Source organism: Malus sylvestris, chromosome 12 (assembly GCF_916048215.2).
Source record: "Malus sylvestris chromosome 12, drMalSylv7.2, whole genome shotgun sequence".
In the NCBI taxonomy this organism is placed as follows: Eukaryota; Viridiplantae; Streptophyta; class Magnoliopsida; order Rosales; family Rosaceae; genus Malus; species Malus sylvestris.
Genome location: NC_062271.1, coordinates 2,772,671 through 2,793,085, shown reverse-complemented (window position 1 = coordinate 2,793,085; position 20,415 = coordinate 2,772,671). Strand labels below are relative to the sequence as shown.

General features: G+C 35.2%; 1 long non-coding RNA gene across 1 annotated transcript; it reads left to right on the top strand.

Annotated features, from left to right (window-relative positions):
• Positions 1 to 18,607: 18,607 nt before the first annotated feature.
• On the top strand, positions 18,608 to 19,436 carry LOC126592631 (uncharacterized). The gene is made up of 2 exons (XR_007612735.1): positions 18,608 to 18,874; positions 18,912 to 19,436. It is a non-coding gene; the product is annotated as an uncharacterized LOC126592631 (long non-coding RNA).
• Positions 19,437 to 20,415: the final 979 nt, after the last annotated feature.

The following is a 20,415-nucleotide window of genomic DNA, read 5'->3' as shown; positions in this document are numbered from 1 at the left end:
TAATTAGACTTATAGCCAGAACCATTAGACTGATAAAATTCTCCTTGAGAACCATATGAACCTTCATATGAAGAATTGCTAGGTTTAAAAGAACTCTCATAATGCTGAGTATCTTCAAAGTGAGAAGACTTAGATGAACCAGACAGATTGATGGCTACCATTGCAGAAAGGAAATGAGTGACAGGAACATTATCTATCATTGTTTGTTTAGCAAGCAACTGTGAGCGAAGATCCTTCATAGAAATAACATTCTCCCTACCCCTAATAATAGTTCTCAGTGTGTTATATTCAAAATATAAACCATTAAGAGTCAAGATTACAATGTCATCATCATCATAATCAAATAGAACCTTAGCAGTAGCCAAGTAATCTTGGGCTTCTTTAATGCATTGAAGATACAAAGAAATGGAATTTGTACCTTGCTTTATGTTCTGCAACTCATATTTCATTTGAAAGATTATGGCTCGAGTGACAATTGAGAATTGTTCTCTAAGACGAACCCACAAATCTCGAGCACTAGTGCTACCTATAGCATAAGAAATTGTAGAATGAGACAATGTGGCATTAATGAGTTGCATGAGAGCCCGATCATGCATCTTCCAAATCTTGTACTGATCACTATCAATTCTTAGAGTAGAATCACTGGAAGACATAGTGGAGTCACTCGAATGTTGTGAATCAAATCTCGGAGGACAAGGGTTTGTACCATCCACAAAACTCATAATACTATTGGAATAAATCAATATTTAGGGAAAAAAAGGAATGTAAATCTTTTGTAATTATTAGAGTCATGTTTTAGGAAGGATATTGTGTCCTTTATTTTGTTTCCTTTTGTAACAAGGATTGAATATACCTTTTATTAAGAATTGTGGAATATAGAAAAGTTAACCCGTAAAATTCCATTTGGCATCAGAGCCTAGTTGCCGTAACCCTAGAAACTGTAAAACGATATTTTTCTTCCGATGTTGTGCTTGTCCGACTTGTTCCTGCGCTGCCTCTTGCCAAAATTAGTCAAGCCATTATTGTTGGAATTATAGTAGGCTTGTTCTACTGCTGCTGTGCCTATTGAAATTGTTGCAGCTTTGTTTAGCTGTTACCGTAAGTTGTGTTTTATCAAATACCGTGGGTGATACAGTTGATGTGAAATTGTAAGTAGCAATTGCAGCATTGCCATTTTTATAATTGTTGTCGTGTGCTCTGCTTTCTGGTTTTCTAGTTGTCGTGCATTAACAATCACATAAGCTCTTAGTGGCGTGCTGCTGTTATAATGTTGCTACTGTCCGCATGTTATTATATTGGTTTTGTTGAGTATTTACAAGTTTTATCCGTGGAGTCTACTGCAATTGGATATTGGTGTGATTGCCGGGAGAATATTCTATTGCAAGTAGTTCTCGTGTACTATTACGATGATGAATACATGTTGGATTTTGGATTCTGATGCAATGGATCATATGACGTATGATAGAATGTACTACTGCTGTTGTTGTTGGAGCGGGAACAGTGTCTCTTACACCCCTTCTTTCGTTACATAATTGTTTATTGGTCCGTCATTGTCCCATCACTTATTGTCTGTACCTCAAGTCACTAAACAATTGGATTGTGTTGCAGTAATGTATCCTTCATTTTGCTTGCTTCAGGATATTCAGACAAAGGAGATCATTGGGTGTGGCACTAAGAGAGAAATGCTATATTATGTGGATGACGTGATTCCTTGAAGAGCTAATTTGGTTCATTTGTCATGTAATAGTAATCTACAAAAGGTATTATTATTGCACCGTCGTTTGAGGCATGCATCGTCTGGTTATTTGAAACATATATTACATGATTTGTTTAGTGGTATTGAAGACTCAGAATTGAAATGTGAAGCATGTATTTTACCCAAAAGTCATCGTGCTTCATTCCCTCGAAGTATGAATAGAAGATCTTTTCCATTTGCACTAGTACACTCTGATATGTGGGGTCCTTCCCTTGTTAGTACTACTTCGGGAATTATGTGGTTTGTTACTTTTGTGGATGATTGCACTCGTATGACGTGGTTGTATATGTTGAAAAATAAAAGTGAGGTTTGTGATGTGTTTTGTCTGTTTCAACAGATGGTTAAAACTCAGTATTCCATTAATATTAAAGTTTTGTGTTCTGACGATGGTGGAGAGTACATAAATTCTGAGTTATCCTGGTTTTTACAAGATCGTGGAATTATTCATCAAACTATCTGTCCGCATACTCCACAACATAATGGGGTTGCTGAGAGAAAGAATCGTCATATCTTGGAAACTGCTCGTGCCTTACTTATTGGTGCGTCCGTGACTAAACATTTTTGGCCTGAAGCCGTTACCTATGCCGTGTATGTGATTAACGGTATGCCATCTCGGGTTATAGAATTCTGTACATCTCTTCAAGTATTGACAGAACATCCTGTAGTATCCACTAGTACCCTTACTCCTCGTGTGTTTGGATGTGTAGCATATGTTCATATTCACAAGATTCATCGTAGCAAATTGGATCCATGTGCCCTTCGGTGCATTTTTGTTGGGTTTGCCTCCCAACAGAAAAGGGTATAAGTGTTATCATCCTGAAACTTGACATATGTATGTGACTATGGATGTTACTTTTCATGAATCAGAGTATTTTTATTCTTCGATTCCATCACCTTCAGATCACTAAGGGGAGAACACTAGTGGTGATCAAGTTGATCTTGGGTGGTTAGAGGTACCAGAGGATGTGACATGTAGTTTAGAGGGAACATGTATTGACGACAAGAATGAAAATGGGACACCAGTCTCTTGGCAAGAAACTGCCGAGAATGATATGGTCCTTCAGCTGCTACCTGTCAAGACAAGTGCAAGCTTTCAGTAAGGTCCTGCCAAGGAAGCTAGAACAATACAACAACCTACTGCCGAACCTAGTACTTCAGGGGAAGAAGTGCCGCCTGCAAAACCCACACCACCTTCTCTCTCTAGCTCGATAGTGCCACCCAATGTGTCTACTCTGAATATCCTTGAGGTAAGTACTACAAATGCTCATGTAACTAATCCAAATAATGATGTTAGTGCGTATAAGTTGTCACCAAGGCAAAATCGTGGTGTTCCTCCTGAAGGAAAAGTAAAGTATCCAATAGCAAATTATGTGTCATGCAAGAACCTTACTCCAGAATGCCAAGCCTGGGTAAATAATGTGGAAGCAATCCAAGCACCAACCCGAGTTGAAGAGGCCTTGAAGGATACTAAATGGGCTGCTGCAATGGATGAAGAAATGATTGCATTACACAAGAATAATACATGGGAGGTAACAGAGCTATCTAAAGGAAAGAAACCGGTTGGGTGTAGATGGGTCTTTATGATCAAGTACAAGGCAGATAGATTGGTAGATAGGTATAAAGCAAGGTTAGTAGCGAAGGGTTATACTCAAACTTATGGTGTTGATTATCAGGAAACTTTTTCTCCAGTAGCGAAGATGAATACAGTACGAGTTCTTATTTCTTTAGCTGAAAATTTGAATTGGCCACTGAAACAGTTTGATGTGAAAAATGATTTTCTTCATGGGCACTTGGAACAAGAGGTATATATGGATTTTCCTCTGGGGTACAATGCCTGAGGGAAAACCGAAGTATGTAGGTTGCGAAAGTCACTTTACAGACTTAAGCAATCACCTCGTGCATGGTTTGGTAGATTTACTCAAGTTATGAGGAGGATTGGGTATTATCAAAGTCACTCAAATCATACATTATTTGTGATGGGAAGAAGTGGTAAAGTGACGGCCTTAATTATTTATGTGGATGACATGATAATAACGGGTGATGATTTTGAAGAGATGATGAAGTTAGAACGAAACCTTGCAGCCGAGTTCGAGATGAAGAATTTGGGAAATTTGAAATATTTTCTTGGCGTGGAAGTCGCTCGGTCATCTAGAGGTATTTTCTTGTCTCAACGTAAATATGTTAAGTAAAAGAAACAGGTATGCTGGGATGTAAACATGTGGACACTCCCATCGTAGAGAAACATTATTTGGGGATTTATCCAAATAAGGAACCAGTTGACAGAGGTAGATATCAAAGACTAGTGGGGAGGCTGATTTATTTATCTCACACTCGTCCGGATATTGCCTATGCCGTAAGTGTGGTAAGTCAATTAGGCACTCACCTAGTGTGGATCATATGGCGGCGGTAATGAGAATCTTGGCATATTTGAAGTCTGCCTCGGGTAAAGGAATTTTGTATGAATGTTATGGACATATAAGGATTGAGGGATTTACTGATGCTAATTGGGCTGGTGATGTGACTGATATAAGGTCTACATCTGAGTATTTTACATTTGTTGGAGGTAATTTGGTTATGTGGCGGAGCAAGAAGTGGAATGTGGTATCACGGTCTTCTGCTGAAGCCGAGTATAGGGGTATGGCACATGGTGCGTGTGAGATTCTTTGGCTACAAAAATTGCTTTGGAGTCTCGGTTTTAAACAGAATAAGGCTATGAAGTTGTATTGTGATAATAAGTTAGCTAGAGAAATTGCTGAGACTCCAAAGCTAACTTATTAAAGATATAACTTCTTCTCTAAGCTATTAGCTAGATATATATACCTAACAAGGTTGCTTACTCCCTAAGCTATTATAAGAATTACAAGATACTTACACTTGTCATAATTACAATCACAAGATCACAAGCGGTTAGGCTTGGTACACTGTTATCACGGTTTACCTCAGTTGATGACAATTAATACGACACGACTAACTTGCTAGACTCTTTTTCCTGGCTGAGAAAAGCTAATGTTTACAGATGCCAGTCTAATCAATATCTTTGTGCCAAGTATAAGGGGAGGATTGAATAATCCAGACACCTTCTTGATATGGCAATGCCAGTCACTACAATTGGTAGTTCTACTGAAATCTTTTGATAAAACATCTACCAATCAGTTGACAACTTTTTAGTGTCAAAATCTAGATTTAGTAGAGATCGATTCGTGTGAGTGCTTGAATAATATCTTTCCAACCTCGGTGGCCAAAGGCCTGCAGAAACTGACAAAGTTGAGTGTTGAGAATTGTGGTGTGGAGGAAGGAAGTTGTTTTATTTACACTCTATATATTATTAAACAAACTCACATGATTATCAAGTGAATGGATCAAATTCGTTGTTTCAATCCAAATTATATCTTATGTTTGGTTTGGTGATTAATCCCGTAAAACTTTGGTGGACGATCCATTTCTTCTCCTCCATCACTTGGCGATGGATCCCATGGCAATTGTATTTCCAAAATATAAACATGTAAGTCTGTTTTTTCTTTTTTTAACATCAAAATAAGTTTCACTGGTGGAGCAAATTTTTTTTATTTTTAAGAAACACACCTTCCTTTTACTAAAGTACAAAATGACACCTTCATTTCCTAATACAAACACAGTCACCATTTGAATGCTCAATATTTCAAGAGCTAGTGATGGAGAAAAAAGTGGTCGTCCACCAAATTTTCATGGGATCGATCACCAAATTAAATATGAGATGTAATTTGAATTGAAATGACAAATTTGATCCCTACACATGATAGTCACGTGAGTTTGTTTAATAGAAGATTAACGGGAGTTTGGGTTTGAACTTAAATTGCTAACATGACTCAGAAGTCAGAATGAGGGTTTCATTAACAACTTTTTCACTATAAAAGTTACTTTGAAAATGCTGTGTCACAACGAGAATCATGAAAAAATTTGGCCAAATTATTTTATATAGAATTGGGATCAGGAACTCAACCCCATATTTTGATTTTTTTTCCCCTTAATTTTCAATATGTCTTATTAATTATACTTGATTCAAATCAAGACATGATTGATTGACAAGTCTATTGGCAATTTAAGGAAGGAGATCATTTCCGGATCTCTTCCACCAAATCCATCAATCCGGATCATTGAAATTTGATCAAATAGCTAAAGTTATTATAATTTTTAAATGGCCTCTCTGTTTTTAGCTGTTTGATCAAATTTTAAGGGTCCGGATTGGTGGATTTGATGGATTTGGTGGAAGGGATCGGAGAGGATCCCTTTCCGCAATTTAACATGCCTATTGAAAGTAAAGTGAGTATATAATAAAAATATTCGACGTGGCAAATGATGAAAGTGAAGTGGCACATAGCATCAAAGTAAAAATTTACCTATGCATTTACAAATGCTTTTAAACTATGTATTATGGTGTCATCACTTGGAATAAACAAGTGACAAGGAAAAAACTTTGGTGTGCAAAAATCATTTTTCTTCTTCCTTTTGGCAAAAGTACGTTGAGCAATAAAGTTTGGGTGGCCGAACCGTGGAAGAATATGAAAGGATTAGGGGGGGGGGGGGGGGGGAATCCTGTTTTGAATGTTATATTCTTCTCTTGCGCTTATGCTCTTTTGCTTTGCAGAACTCTAATTCAATTCATTTTAGATGAAAGACACACACTACTGTATGTACATATAAAATTTTTTTAAAATATGGCTGCCAATAGGAACATATGGCTTGTTTTGTACACATGATTTCATTAGAATGGAGAGCCAAATTTAAAGGTATATTGAATAGACTGTTTCGGTTCAGTGAACAAAAAAAATTCTCAAAAACAATTGTTTGATGTGGTATTAAAGTGGGCAAAGCCGGAATTATATTACTACCCTTAAAAAGTAGAAGATCAATGGCTGATGTATAAATAGGTTGCAAGTGTGAGAAGGCCTTTTGACGAATGTAGAAAGTCTGACATCGAAAACTTGACAATGACTTAACACTATAATGACAGGTTCTACTACTAATTGTTATACTGTTGATATTTGGTTATAGAACCTCACACTTAGTGTATAGTATACATATGGTTAAATGCAAATTAAATACGGCATGAGTGTGATTAATTAGTAGTGCGTTGTCTCTCTAAAATTTTAGAGTAATGCTAAGAAGACCAACTTTTGAAGACTAAATTTGCAAACTATAATGTGTTATTAATAAGAAATAATTACGTTAATCGATGTTTAAGTAATAAGCCAATTATCAACAACTACATCGTATGATTTCCAAAATTTAATCTAAAATTTGATCTCCCTAGCATTACCTAAAATTTTAACGTCTATCCCTACCACCGTATCAGCCAACCCCTTCCAGGCCACATCCACCACCACCATTTCAGAAACAACGATCAAATTAGAAAAGAATTGGATATCCTTTTTAACATCCGAATAGGCCACTCCATCAAGGAGAAGTCTCTTACTTGGAGATTTCTGGTCTCCACTCCACATTCCAATAAATCATGTGCGATCGTAATGTCAAAATAACTTAAAGCCAAAGAGCTTGAATTGAGCAACAATCAAAAGTAAAGATTTATGACAATACAAAATGGTTGAAATCCACTCTGAATCTGATCAGTCAATAAAAATTAACAACGCATATCAACCTAAGGCTTCAATATAATAGCATGAACAAACTTCTGAAAAACATCAAAACTGTTTTCTTTGTTGAACTAATTTAGTCTTCCTCGAAGTCTTCTCCGAGAAACATACTTCTGAAAAACATCAAAACTGTTTTCTTTGTTGAACTAGTTTACTCCCTATTGTATTTCATCTATCAGCACTATATCATATACGAGAAGCATACAACAATAGATATCATCTTATGTATGTCCGTTAACTCATCCATTACCAAAGCAAAAAGGTAAAGACTTAAAACTGAGTTTTGGTGTAACCGTATGGTTATGGGAAAGCTTTGACATTGTCCTTCATTATACTTGATTCAAATCAAGACATGATTGATTGACAAGTCTATTAGCAATTTAAGGAAAGAGATCATTTCCGGATCTCTTCCACCAAATCCATCAATCCGGATTCTTGAAATTTGATCAAATGGCTAAAGTTATTATAATTTTTAAAGGACCTCTCTGTTTTTAGCTGTTTGATCAAATTTTAAAGGTCCGGATTGGTGGATTTGATGGATTTGGTGCAAGGGATCGGAGAGGATCCCTTTCCGCAATTTAACATGCCTATTGAAAGTAAAGTGAGTATATAATAAAAATATTCGACGTGGCAAATGATGAAAGTGAAGTGGCACATAGCATCAAAGTAAAAATTTACCTATGCATTTACAAATGCTTTTAAACTATGTATTATGGTGTCATCACTTGGAATAAACAAGTGCAAGGAAAAAACTTTGGTGTGCAAAAATCATTTTTCTTTTTCCTTTTGGCAAAAGTACGTTGAGCAATAAAGTTTGGGAGGCCGAACCGTGGAAGAATATGAAAGGATTAGGGGGGGGGGGGGGTGGGAATCCTGTTTTGAATGTTATATTCTTCTCTTGCGCTTATGCTCTTTTGCTTTGCAGAACTCTAATTCAATTCATTTTAGATGAAAGGCACACACTACTGTATGTACATATAAATTTAAAAAAAAATATGGCTGCCAATAAGAACATATGGCTCGTTTTGTACACATGATTTCATTAGAATGGAGAGCCAAATTTAAAGGTATATTGAATAGACTGATTCGGTTCAGTGAACAAAAAAAATTCTCAAAAACAATTGTTTGATATGGTATTAAAGTGGGCAAAGCACGAATTATATTACTACCCTTAAAAAGTAGAAGATCAATGGCTGATGTATAAATAGGTTGCAAGTGTGAGAAGGCCTTTTGACGAATGTAGAAAGTCTGACATCGAAAACTTGACAATGACTTAACAATATAATGACAGGTTTTACTACTAATTGTTATACTGTTGATCTTTGGTTATAGAACCTCACACTTAGTGTATAGTATACATATGGTTAAATGCAAATTAAATACGGCATGAGTGTGATTAATTAGTAGTGCATTGTCTCTCTAAAATTTTAGAGTAATGCTAAGAAGACCAACTTTTGAAGACTAAATTTGCAAACTATGATGTGTTATTAATAAGAAATAATTACGTTAATCGATGTTTAAATAATAAGCCAATTATCAACAACTACATTGTATGATTAACAAAATTTAATCTATAATGTGATCTCCCTAGCATTACCCAAAATTTTAACGTCTATCCCTGCCACCGTATCAGCCAACCCCTTCCAGGCCACATCCACCACCACCATTTCAGAAACAACGATCTCATGGCAAACTTTTTTGCCTTTATGCGCACTGGCAGAATTTCAAATTAGAAAAGAATTGGATATCCTTTTTAACATCCGAATAGGCCAGTCCATCAAGGAGAGTTGAGGATTATGATGGTGAAAGTTGAGGAGTTGAGGATTATGACGCTATAGGACCATATCCCCTGCCGCCATCACCACGATAGACTTGTGTTAGGATTTTATTATTGTAATTTGTTAATTTATATGTACATTTTTAATAGAATTTATATTATGGATAATTTGATCACTATTTTTCATTGTAATTTTATTTGAATATGTCAATTTCAATTAAAGTAATTAAAAAATAAAGCCATACAATTAAATTAAATTAAAAAAGTAAAAATTCAAAAAATATTGTTCTACCAAATATTTCGTTGTGCAAACAATTACTATAATTAAATTAAATAATAGAAATAATAAAACAAAATGTCAATTTGATTAAATAAAAAATAAAAACCAAAAACTTTTGTCATGCAAAATCTTGTGCTACCAAATATTTTGTCGCACAAAATATTAAACTAATTTAATTAAATAAAAAATAAAAAATTTAAAACTTAGTGCGACGAAATATTTTGTCGTGCAAAGTGCCTTCGCGCGAGCTTTGCGCGGCGAATAATTTCGTTTTTGAGCAATGAAATATTACTTTGTGCAACAAATCTTATTTCGTAGCGCAAATTGTTTTTTGTAGTAGTGCAACCAAAGAGACGTAAACTTAAAAGATGGGAAGGAGTGGGTAGAATACATTATGCTCTATGTTATACGATTAGTGAATATACCCGACCGTAAACCTTACCAGGTTCCTACCGAGTACTTCCAATCATTTTTTTATTACAATGATATTCTACTTTAATGCACATGTTTTAACGTTAACAAATTAATGGCAACCAGTTTTGGAATTTGAAAATTTCTTATTAAGTTTGTACTTTATCCTTAGGTTTATGCTTTATTTATCAATTGAGTTGTTTCGGTTAGTCTAAAAAATTTACGTTTTTTTGGGTTGCATTAATTTGAGTGATCGTTATTATGTTTCTTTTCTTTCGTCATAATTACTTAAATTTAAAGCACTGGTTACATCGAAGAGAAGAAAATTACCATAAAAGGGGGAAAATAGTAGAAGCATGTAGAGCTAGCGACAGATCAAAGGTAAAAACATGAAGCTAAACAATCTCACATCCATGAATACAAGGCTCTTTGGATTCGTGTTTTTGTTGTTGCTTTTCTCAACTTCGCATAAGTCTATCTCATAATAACAAGGTTTTTTTCAATTTTTTATTTTTGTCGAACTGATGAAGGGAAAACATGAAAAGGAAAGCATCTCTAGCACAATTTTAACGATCAGATATATTTCTTTCATTTGAATACCCTATCTTTTCTTTTTTGTTAAAGAGAAGTTTTTCTTGACCATGTAAAAGAGTTTCAGTTGAAAGATTCCTCAAACAAGATTACTTAGGACATCTCTGTATACCCCAACTCCATCGTGCATTTCAATATTTATTTATGTATGAATTTAGTGTATGTAGTACCACCTTATATATATAACACGAGTTTGATATTTGTTTGAAATTGTTTGTTAATTTTGACTGCAGCAAATATGTTGTTGCAGAATTCGCACAAGATATCAATCTATAATGGGTAATGCTAAGAAAACTAAATTTGTAGACAAAATTTGCAATTAAATGACGTGTCACTAATAGAAATAAGCACGTTTATCAATACTTAAGTAATAATCTAATCATCAACTATTAGATCATTTAGTTTATAAAATTTTGTTTACAAATCTAATCTCCCTAGAATTACCCATCAATAATTACTAAAGCATTACCATTCTCCTGCAACATTGAAAACATCAATTACAATAGCAATCTTTATAGCAATTACAATGACAGATCTACCGTAGTTCAAAATGTCTCATTTATACTAACAAAAGAAAAAGGAAATTGGTAGAGCGATTTGTATGACACATTATAATGCAATAATATAAGAACATGTGTGGAAAAAAAAAACATAACACATCGTCTTGTTATTGAGGCGTCACGTGATGATTATACGTGCCATGCAAAATGAGGTTAAGCCTATGACTATGTCCCGTTTATACTTGTTTCATATTTGATATTTTGGCTCAAATACTCAGAATTAGCTAAACCAAAGGATTAAGTCATTGAAGCCGAGCTTTCAAGCATATGAAAGACGGAAGCAACACAAAACAAAAAGTTTTGGACGCTCACTTGAAGTCCACACTATAACACCCTAGCAAAAAGATCAAGGGCTCAAGTACGATTAACGCCTAAAAACAATGCACAAATCCAGTATTAGATTTCTGTTGATAAAACACATAATTCTAGATTGTACATGCCCAACTACTGTATTCAAGAATGATTCGGATATATTGACAAAAGTCAACCTTTGATCAAAATGGTTCTAGCGGCCAACAACCCTGATTATTCCAATCTAAAAGATTCACACATCGATCCAATTTCCAATCCTTATGTTCCTAAGGGTGTCCTTTTACTTTCACAACAACATGCTCCAATTCTATAGCAATCCAACTACAAGATTATCGCTTACTACAAAGATCGAATGTCAGTCGTTTATGAAACTATAGTTAAACGATAGAATCTCGTCAAACGAAAATTAGCAATAGAAGTTGTGGTCAAATAATAGAATCTCGTCAAACGAACATTAGTAATAGAAACTATGATAAAACGTAAATTAGAGATAGAAACTATGGTCAAACGATAGAATTGAGGCTATGGACAGCCAAAACTGTGGAGCTAAAAATAATCAAGAAAATTATAGAGGTAACACGTGGAGTTTTGGGTTAAAATGACAAAGTTACCCTCAAGGCACTCTGGGATTCCCACGCACATGTAACGGACAATAACAACTCAATTAAGGAAGACTCAAGGGTGATCAAAATGATATTTATTCAAAATGCTCTCATCACTCCTTATCAAATCCTTATTCAAAAGGTAACTCCTAATTTCCCTATTCAATTGAGATTTAATTGCCAAGTTAATTGCAAGATATTATTTCACATAATATCTTGCAATTACACTCACAATTTGACAATATATAGCCGGACCGTATTTTCCAAATAGTGCCGGTCACTCCCCTATAAATAGCCCTATTCTCCCACTAAAATTCTAAGTCATTCTCTACCCAAAAATTCTCAAACACATTTTCTTCCAAATTCTCACTTTGACATAAGAGATTCTTCAGCCAAAGCCCCCCTCCCCCATTCATCATGGGCGCATGAGGGTTTTGGCCTTAATCTTAGGTGTTATTATTTTGTAGGTGCATTTTCATCAAAGGAGAAAACGGCGGAAATTTGCATCCACAAGTTGGTCCTTTCATTAAGATTCTTGATGCATACGCTCGAAGAAGACTCTCGCATTCAAAGTTTCTCATTTCTTGTTCATTTCACGAACGGTTTGCGCCCACGCATTTGTGAGGTCGAGCACTATTCAAAAATATAAATTGTGACATTGAAAGGTCCACGGATTTTAAATAATTAATTTTCAAACTTCAAACTTCGTAACTAGTTTAATTAAAATCTAAATTCTTGGAAAAATAATATAAAATATCCTTAATACAAATACGTGGTTTGCAAAAGTGAAATCCAGGAACAGAATTTCACAACAAGTCTAGCTTTATACTTGGATATAGTCCCATCTGCATTTCTTTTAATTTTGAAGACCCACTTGCATCCTACCAAATTCTTATTTGCAGGAAGAGGGACCAAACACCAAGTACCCTGAGAATGCAAGGCTGGGAGTTCTTCTTCCATAGCTGCACACCACATCGAGGATTTAAGAGCTGACTGTTCCATTTGAGTTAAATCAACTGAGTTCTCATATGCAACTATTGAGAGAAACACTTTGGGCTTGAAGATACCACTCTTGGATCTGGTTTGCATAGCATGTGTATTCATAGGTGGTATAAAGAGAATAACTTGTAAACTTTCAGGTTGAAACTCAGAGGATATCTTAATGTTGTCATGAGAGTTAGATCCAGATGACAAATCTGTAGCCACAAGGAAAGTGGGAGGAACATATTGTGTTGAAGTTGTAGCAATGGATTCAGGAATTGGGTTTATAGGACCATGTGGAGATGATGGTATAGTAGGTGACACAGGGACATCAAACTCTTCTTCTCTTTCAAACAAAAGAATAATCCATATTTTAAAGACCGGAAAGATGAATTAAATTCTTGTATAAAATCTCCATCTTGCCGTTTGATTTATAAACATCCGTCAAATTTTCTTGAACAATCACGTTGGATTCTAAGAAGCCTGATGGACAAATGGTAGGAATTATTCTTATAAGGTCATGTCAGTTCCAACCAGCCAAAAAACATTGAATTTCCTCATCATCAAACAGCCACAAGAATATTACATTTAATTACATCTTAAATTTTTTAACATTATCTAGTTTTCTTCCTATTTCTTGGATTCCAATTAGAGCATGGCCTTGCAAAAAGTCAAATTTTTATTCCATTATTTTAATAATTTCTTGAAAAGATCTATTTTCATCAACTTGTTTGTTCCGTTCATCAAAAGATCTATTTTCATCAACTTGTGGAGAGTAAGAGTAGCTATGAGGGTTTGAATAGTCATTTCACATTAGAGTTACAAGTTGTTTAGTATTACATTTTTAAGTGGGGTGTATTCAACAACATGTAGGGTGTTAATAAAAAAACCCTTTATTTTTACACCCATTTGATTGTTAGAAGCTAAATTTGATGTGTTTAGACCTAAGTTATTTGCATGGTTTTCCACAACACAAAAGCTGATAAATCAATTGTCACTTGCAGAATATGCATGCATGCTAAAAATCACTGCGAAAAGCGATGTGTATAGTTATGGGGTTGTCATTTTGGAGATCATAACTAGGAAAAGGATAGTGGACCCATCATTCACAGATTGACAACATGTGATTCAGTGGGTCCGAGACCACCTGAAGAGCAAGAAGGACCCTATTGAGATTCTTGATCCTAAACTAGAAAGGTTACCCAGACACACAGATACAAGAAATGCTCCAAGCTTTTGGAATCTCACTCCTCTACACCATTAACTGGGCGGAGGATCATCCCACGATGAAGGATGTGGCAGCATTGTTGAGAGAAATTTGACACGATCAGGACCCAGTGGGAAGCGAGGTGCATAAGCCGGCTACCAACGCCTTCAAGAATTCATCGTCTTCTGTGAAGCCTAGATGAAGTCCAGATATATGTAAAAAAAATTTACCCCAAATTTGGATAGAACTTAATTAACACTAAACTTTATTAATGATAGTAAATCATATTAGAGTCAAACTGCATTATAATTAAAGTGTGAAATCGTAAATACTAGTTTAGTACATGAAATTTTAAGAGAATGTACATGTTAAAGACTTGAAACTTATTTTTGTCTTCCCCTCAAGAACCATTCTTGAGGGGTCTTAAACAATAAGTTTGTGCATGATACACAAATTGAGGTCCATGGGTGTCAAGAAATGCTTTGATGTTTTAATCATCTTCAAGATCCACAATATCATTAGTGGCTACATTCTCTAGCCCTCGAAGTTGCTTAAATTGATCCACACGCCCCTGGTATTTAGTACAAGTTTTTCACTCTAATATGACTGCTCGTTTGACTCTTTTTGTGCCACATGGTAAAAACTCGTGGCATAGGGTGACCTTCACACAAATGTACCTACAATACACAAAGTCATCAATCAATTTAGAGTTATCAAATAAGATATAATAAATATATATGCAAAAAGAAAAAACATATCTTATACCTAGATAAAATGATGATCTTCAATTAGATAACCAATGGAACCTCATGTAGGTCAGTATCACTTGATTGAGTTGATGACTCTAGAGAGTATGGAAGAAACGTAATGCATTGTGTCATGCTTAAGTGTATCAAAACCACGTTATAACATGTAGCAATTATATGCCTCATATCTGGCATGATTAACCAACTATACTCTGGTGCAAAACCATCTTCAAAATAATCAAGTGCTCGCTCAATCTCCGCATATCTGTCGTTCCCTACAAAACACTCCTGAAAAAGAGAAGGCATTTGACGTAGTTGATGCAGTAAACCTCTTCAAACCTTACACCATCCATTATCAATCCCCAACGCCATAGATATGACTCTGTATCCATAGTTTCCATCAGGATTAACATCAATTTGGCCAATAATATATGTCTTGATAGCCTCAGGGAATTCTTCTCTATATATCCATGTCGGCAAGGGATCAATAAATTCAGGAGGTGTATAAATCTAGTATGACATAAAGAAAATAATGAAAAAAATGAGCGTTAGTTTCTTCAAAGTAATGAAGGAAAGCTTTATTGTATTTCAAGAGATGTTCAAATTTTCACCTACCTTAAACTGTTTACGTTGTGGCAATATATTAGTCTCAAGTGTTTGAATGTCACAGCTCAGTTGATCAAGAACCATGTTGGCATTCACGATTGGTGATGTGGCAGCAAGATTCATCTTTTCTTTCCTTTTTGGTAAGGTAATGACATTCTCGTTTTGTCCATCATGAATAATGTTTGGACATGTGTAAGGTACATCTATCATTGCATGTACGTTTGCAGTAGGTATATGTGATCTCGTCACTTTTCCTAGATTAGTAAAAGCATCATATATTTTATACTTGATCTCGTCACTTGTGCTAGATTAGTAAAAGCATCATTATTTTAAATAAATAGGTGATCGGGTTTAGGGAAAAAGTATGTTGAAAATGCATGAATTCTCCTTCCAATATGAGCTATAGTTTGAGAAAAGAAATACAATGATGGAATTTGAACAAAATCATGACAAAATTGTATTTTGATTTTCAACTAGTTAAAAAATGGGTAAACGCGAAAAGTGTAAAAAAAAGTATGCAGTTACGGTTAATTGGTAGGTTTAACCGTTTAAAATGAATATGAATATAGGTACAGACGTTTATTGAAATATCCAACAAATAAATAGTTACGTAGATAATGACTTAAACGATTATGAATAAATAATCGTGGTTACTAACCCGTCATAACTGTGAGCCTGGATAAGGTTAATGGAGTTGTCCTTTGATCAAGTGCCATTGCCTCCTTTCATCAACTACCACCAAGATCATTACGTTGGGAAACTGAAGCTGGTTGATAATAGTAGCATGATTACTATATAGTGCCTTCAGTGGTACCAAGTTCAAACGGAAATGGCTTAGAGAGAATTCTCAACACTAGTAAAAAAAATCACCTTCCGTGACGAAACACACATTGTGCGCAACGAAATTTTAGACTTTGTAGCTCAATATGTTTAAAAAAATAAAAATAAAAAAAATATTTTTTAAAAACTTTGCACAACAAAATCCAAATATTTTGTCACGTAAATCCAATTTATTTTCTTTTTTTATTTAATTTTATATTTTAAATTGTAAAATAAATTATTTTCATAGTTTTTATTATTTTTTAAAAACTTTGCGCGACGAATAGTAATGTTTCGTCACCTAAACCCTATTTATTTTATTTTATATTTTATATTGTTAGCCTAAATTATTTTCTTTGCGCCCTAAACCCGATTTATTTTATTTTATTTAGGGTAAATATCAGTTTACTACCCTTAAGTTTTGTGGTTTTCAACATTTAGTACATGAAGTTTTTTTCGTTCCAGAGTCATACCTAAAGTGTTAATTTTGGGACAGTCTCATACATCAATTAGTCTGGCTGTTAAGTCTCCCGTTATCTGATGACGTGGTGCTCATGTGGACAATGACTGGACGCCACATGTTATTAAAAATATTAAAATAATTAATTAAATAAAAGTAAAAATAAAAACCCCAGAAGCCCTTTGTCTTCCGCACCGGACACCCCTCCCTCACCTCCACCCCCTTCACAGTTCCACCTCTCCATCCCCTCCGTGTGTATGAGTTTTAGATCCCCAGAAGCACCCCACCTATGAAATCGTGATAAGAAATCAAACCCATTAAACCCAAAAGAAAATTACTTACTTTTATTGATTTCATTGATAGGAAAGGCAAGCAAAGAAATCATCGCTGCCCATTTGACCCATTAAACCAATCAAACCCATTTGACCAGAATCGTCGCTGCTGACAAGCTCCCATGGCCTAGACGGGCAAAGCAAATGTCCTAAGTTCGAATTTCATCCCCGCAACCGGAACCAGTCAACCCGGAGCGAGTGAAGCTAAGGATGGAGAGCTCTGAAGGGCAGAACCGGGTTCTTCTGGCCCGGGTGGTGTCAAACTGTGTGCTGCGGGGGTTTCAAGACACGCTCAAGGATGCAAAGGCAGGAGATAGCTCCATGCAGGTGATGGTGGGTTAGATGTATTGCAGTGACTATGGTGTTCCTAAAACCCCCAAAAAGAGTTCTGTAAATGTTAGGGTTTTCTGACATTTCATTTGGGAGGAGTGGATCGGAGAAAAAGTGGCTTGGGTGGGCAAGGGGTGGGTGATGGGGGATGGGAGAAGGGGTGATCATGTGGAGAAAACGAAGAGGGGTGTTAGGTAGGGAAGACGAAAGGGGTTTATTTTTTTTTTTTTTTTTACTTTAATTTAATTAATTATTTTAATATTTTTAATGACACGTGGTGCCCAGTCATTGTCCACATAGGCACCACGTCATCAGATAACGGGAGACTTAACAGCCAAACTAACATATATATGAGACTGTCCCAAAATTAACACTTTAGCCATGACTCTGGGACGAAAAAAACTTCATGTACTAAATGTTGAAAACCATGAAACTTAAGGGTAGTAAACTGATATTTATCCTTTTATTTATATTATAAATTGTAAAAAAAATTATTTTCTTTTTTATTATTTTTTTAAAATTTTGCGCGATTGTCGCACAAAGTTTTGTGCGATCAATATTTCGTCGTGCAAAGTTTTGCGATACGAACAAATGTTTCATCGTGCAAAACCCTAAAAATTTGGGTGGGTGCCAAAAATGGGGAGCAGGAATTTATTTAATTTTTTTTAAGACTTTGCGCGACCAATCTTTAATCGTGCAAAAAATCGTGTCCTTTGTCGCACAAAGTGATATGGTTTTTAAAACCAAAATAACTCCTCCACAATTTTCTCAATTTATCTCCTCTAGTTCTCTTACCTCTCCTCTCTTTCCCTCTCCCCAAATTCGACCCCCTCTCTCACACTCAATCTCTACTCTCTCTCTCTAACTCTTACTCTGATTCACTCTCTCACTATCTCTTCTCAATCTCTCACACTCTCTCCTTTTTCTTTATCTCTCACTCATCCTCTCTCCCTATCTCTCATTCACTCTCAATCTTGCCAAAAGGTATTTTATATCTATATTTTAATTTATTTTTCATTAGTATGTGTTTTTGGAGTTAATTTTGGGTTTGGGGTCGGGCATAGGGTGAGGGGTGGAGTTTGGGGTATGCTGATTTTAGGAGAGGTTATTGATAAGAGCATATTTATACGACTTAGTTAGCTTGTTTTCTTGCTTTTAATTAGCTAAACTATGATAATTATAGTGTTTAAAGTTATTTTCATGCAATTTCAGGTTTTAGTGTCAAAGTATGCAAAAAGAAGCAATTTGGAACATTCTAGAGCATTTTTGGGCCAAGATTGGATTGTGCAAGCATGGAGGCATGAGGATGGACGAATTTGAAAACAAAAGAGGCTATGAACATGCTAAAAATCTGGTGAAACAAATACAAGTTGCAAGAAGGGATAAATTTCTAGAAGGATTGACCAAAACTTCACTCAAAACCAAGAAATTCTTCAATGCCGTGGGCATTGATTCACTTTCACCAGAAATTTGAGTGATGATGCAATGCTTAAATCACCATGACATGTGAGTGGATGATGCAATGCTTAACTCACCATGACATGTGAATGGATGACTCAATACCTAACCCACCAACAATTCCCACTCTTTGCCTTGCTCACCTACTCAATTCCACCAGAATTTTGTGTTAAACAAGTCCATCATTTTCCTATAAATACCATGGCAGCAACCTCATTCAAATCATTCAGAAATTAACCATTCTCCAAGCCTTCCCTTGCCTCTCCCTACATATCTAAACCTTCCCCATCCATTCCTCCATATAACCAACCATTCAACCACCATAACCACCTTGTGCCGCCACCATTGAAGGAGAGGAGGAGTAGTGACGTGCTTATGCAATCTGCAACTATTAGAGTGTTTGGAATTCTTTCTTCTTTTAATTCTATGTTCATGTTTAATTTAACTTGCTGTTCAATTATGTTAAACATGTGGAACTAATTTCTTTTTAGTTAGAGGCAAATTTGAAGCCATGGACATATGTTGGTTATGATTTGTTTTACTCCAGTTATGAATTCATGAACTTTAGATGTGGTTTACTTTTCTGTTTTGATTAAGAACTTGTTTATGTATGTGGGTTGAGGGTCGACACTTAATTTGCATGCCTAAACTTGATGCTAGGATATAAGGGAATTTCACCTAATCGTTATGAACTTATATTCATCAGTAGTAAAGATCGCTAGTCACGATTGTGTTTAAGTAAACCCTAGGCTGGATTAACATGCGTATTCCATAGTTATGAATGCCTAGTCAATGTTTATGATTTCCGTTGAACTTAATGATCTTTGTTGAATGTCTCTATCATGCGTATTCCATAGTTAGGGACTTTGATGAGGAATAATTTGGTTGTAATGTGTATTCCATTCAATCCAATGAATCTAGGGAAATCTAAGAGTTAATTTAAGCGGACCTAATTAACTTGGAACATTGTCATTCATCGTTTGTTGAAGTCATAACTGGGAATCAAATTATATGCATATGTTCATGTGTGGATAAGGAACCCTCTAACTAGTTTCTCATCATTCTATTTCATCACAATCTGTTTTGTTTTAAGTTTATTTTCAAAGTTTAAAGTTTTAAAGTTCAATTTTCGTCAAAACAAAACCCCTTGCTTTTAGAGTCAAAACTTGTTTCCTTTAAATCTTTTGAGTCTTTTAAAGTTATATTTTCGTCCAAATCACTTGTTAGGTCTAGAATTGAATCTTTTTTATTGTTATTTGCTGTTTTGAGTGTTTTAAGTTAGTTTTGAGTTTTTAGAGTCTAGTTTAGTGTTTTTTAGTCTTATATTTGTTGATTAGCATCCCTAGTTAATCCCCGGTCTAGAACGATCCCTACTTACATCATTACTACAATTGTCATCAATAGGGTTTAATTTGTGTGTCAAGTAATTTTCACATCAAATTTTGGTGCCGTTGCCGGGGATTAGCAAAAATTGCTAATCCCTTGTGTTTTTGCCGTGTGTTTTTAGTGTAATTTACCTAGTTTTCTTATTTTGTTTTGTTTTCTTGGTTTAGGTAC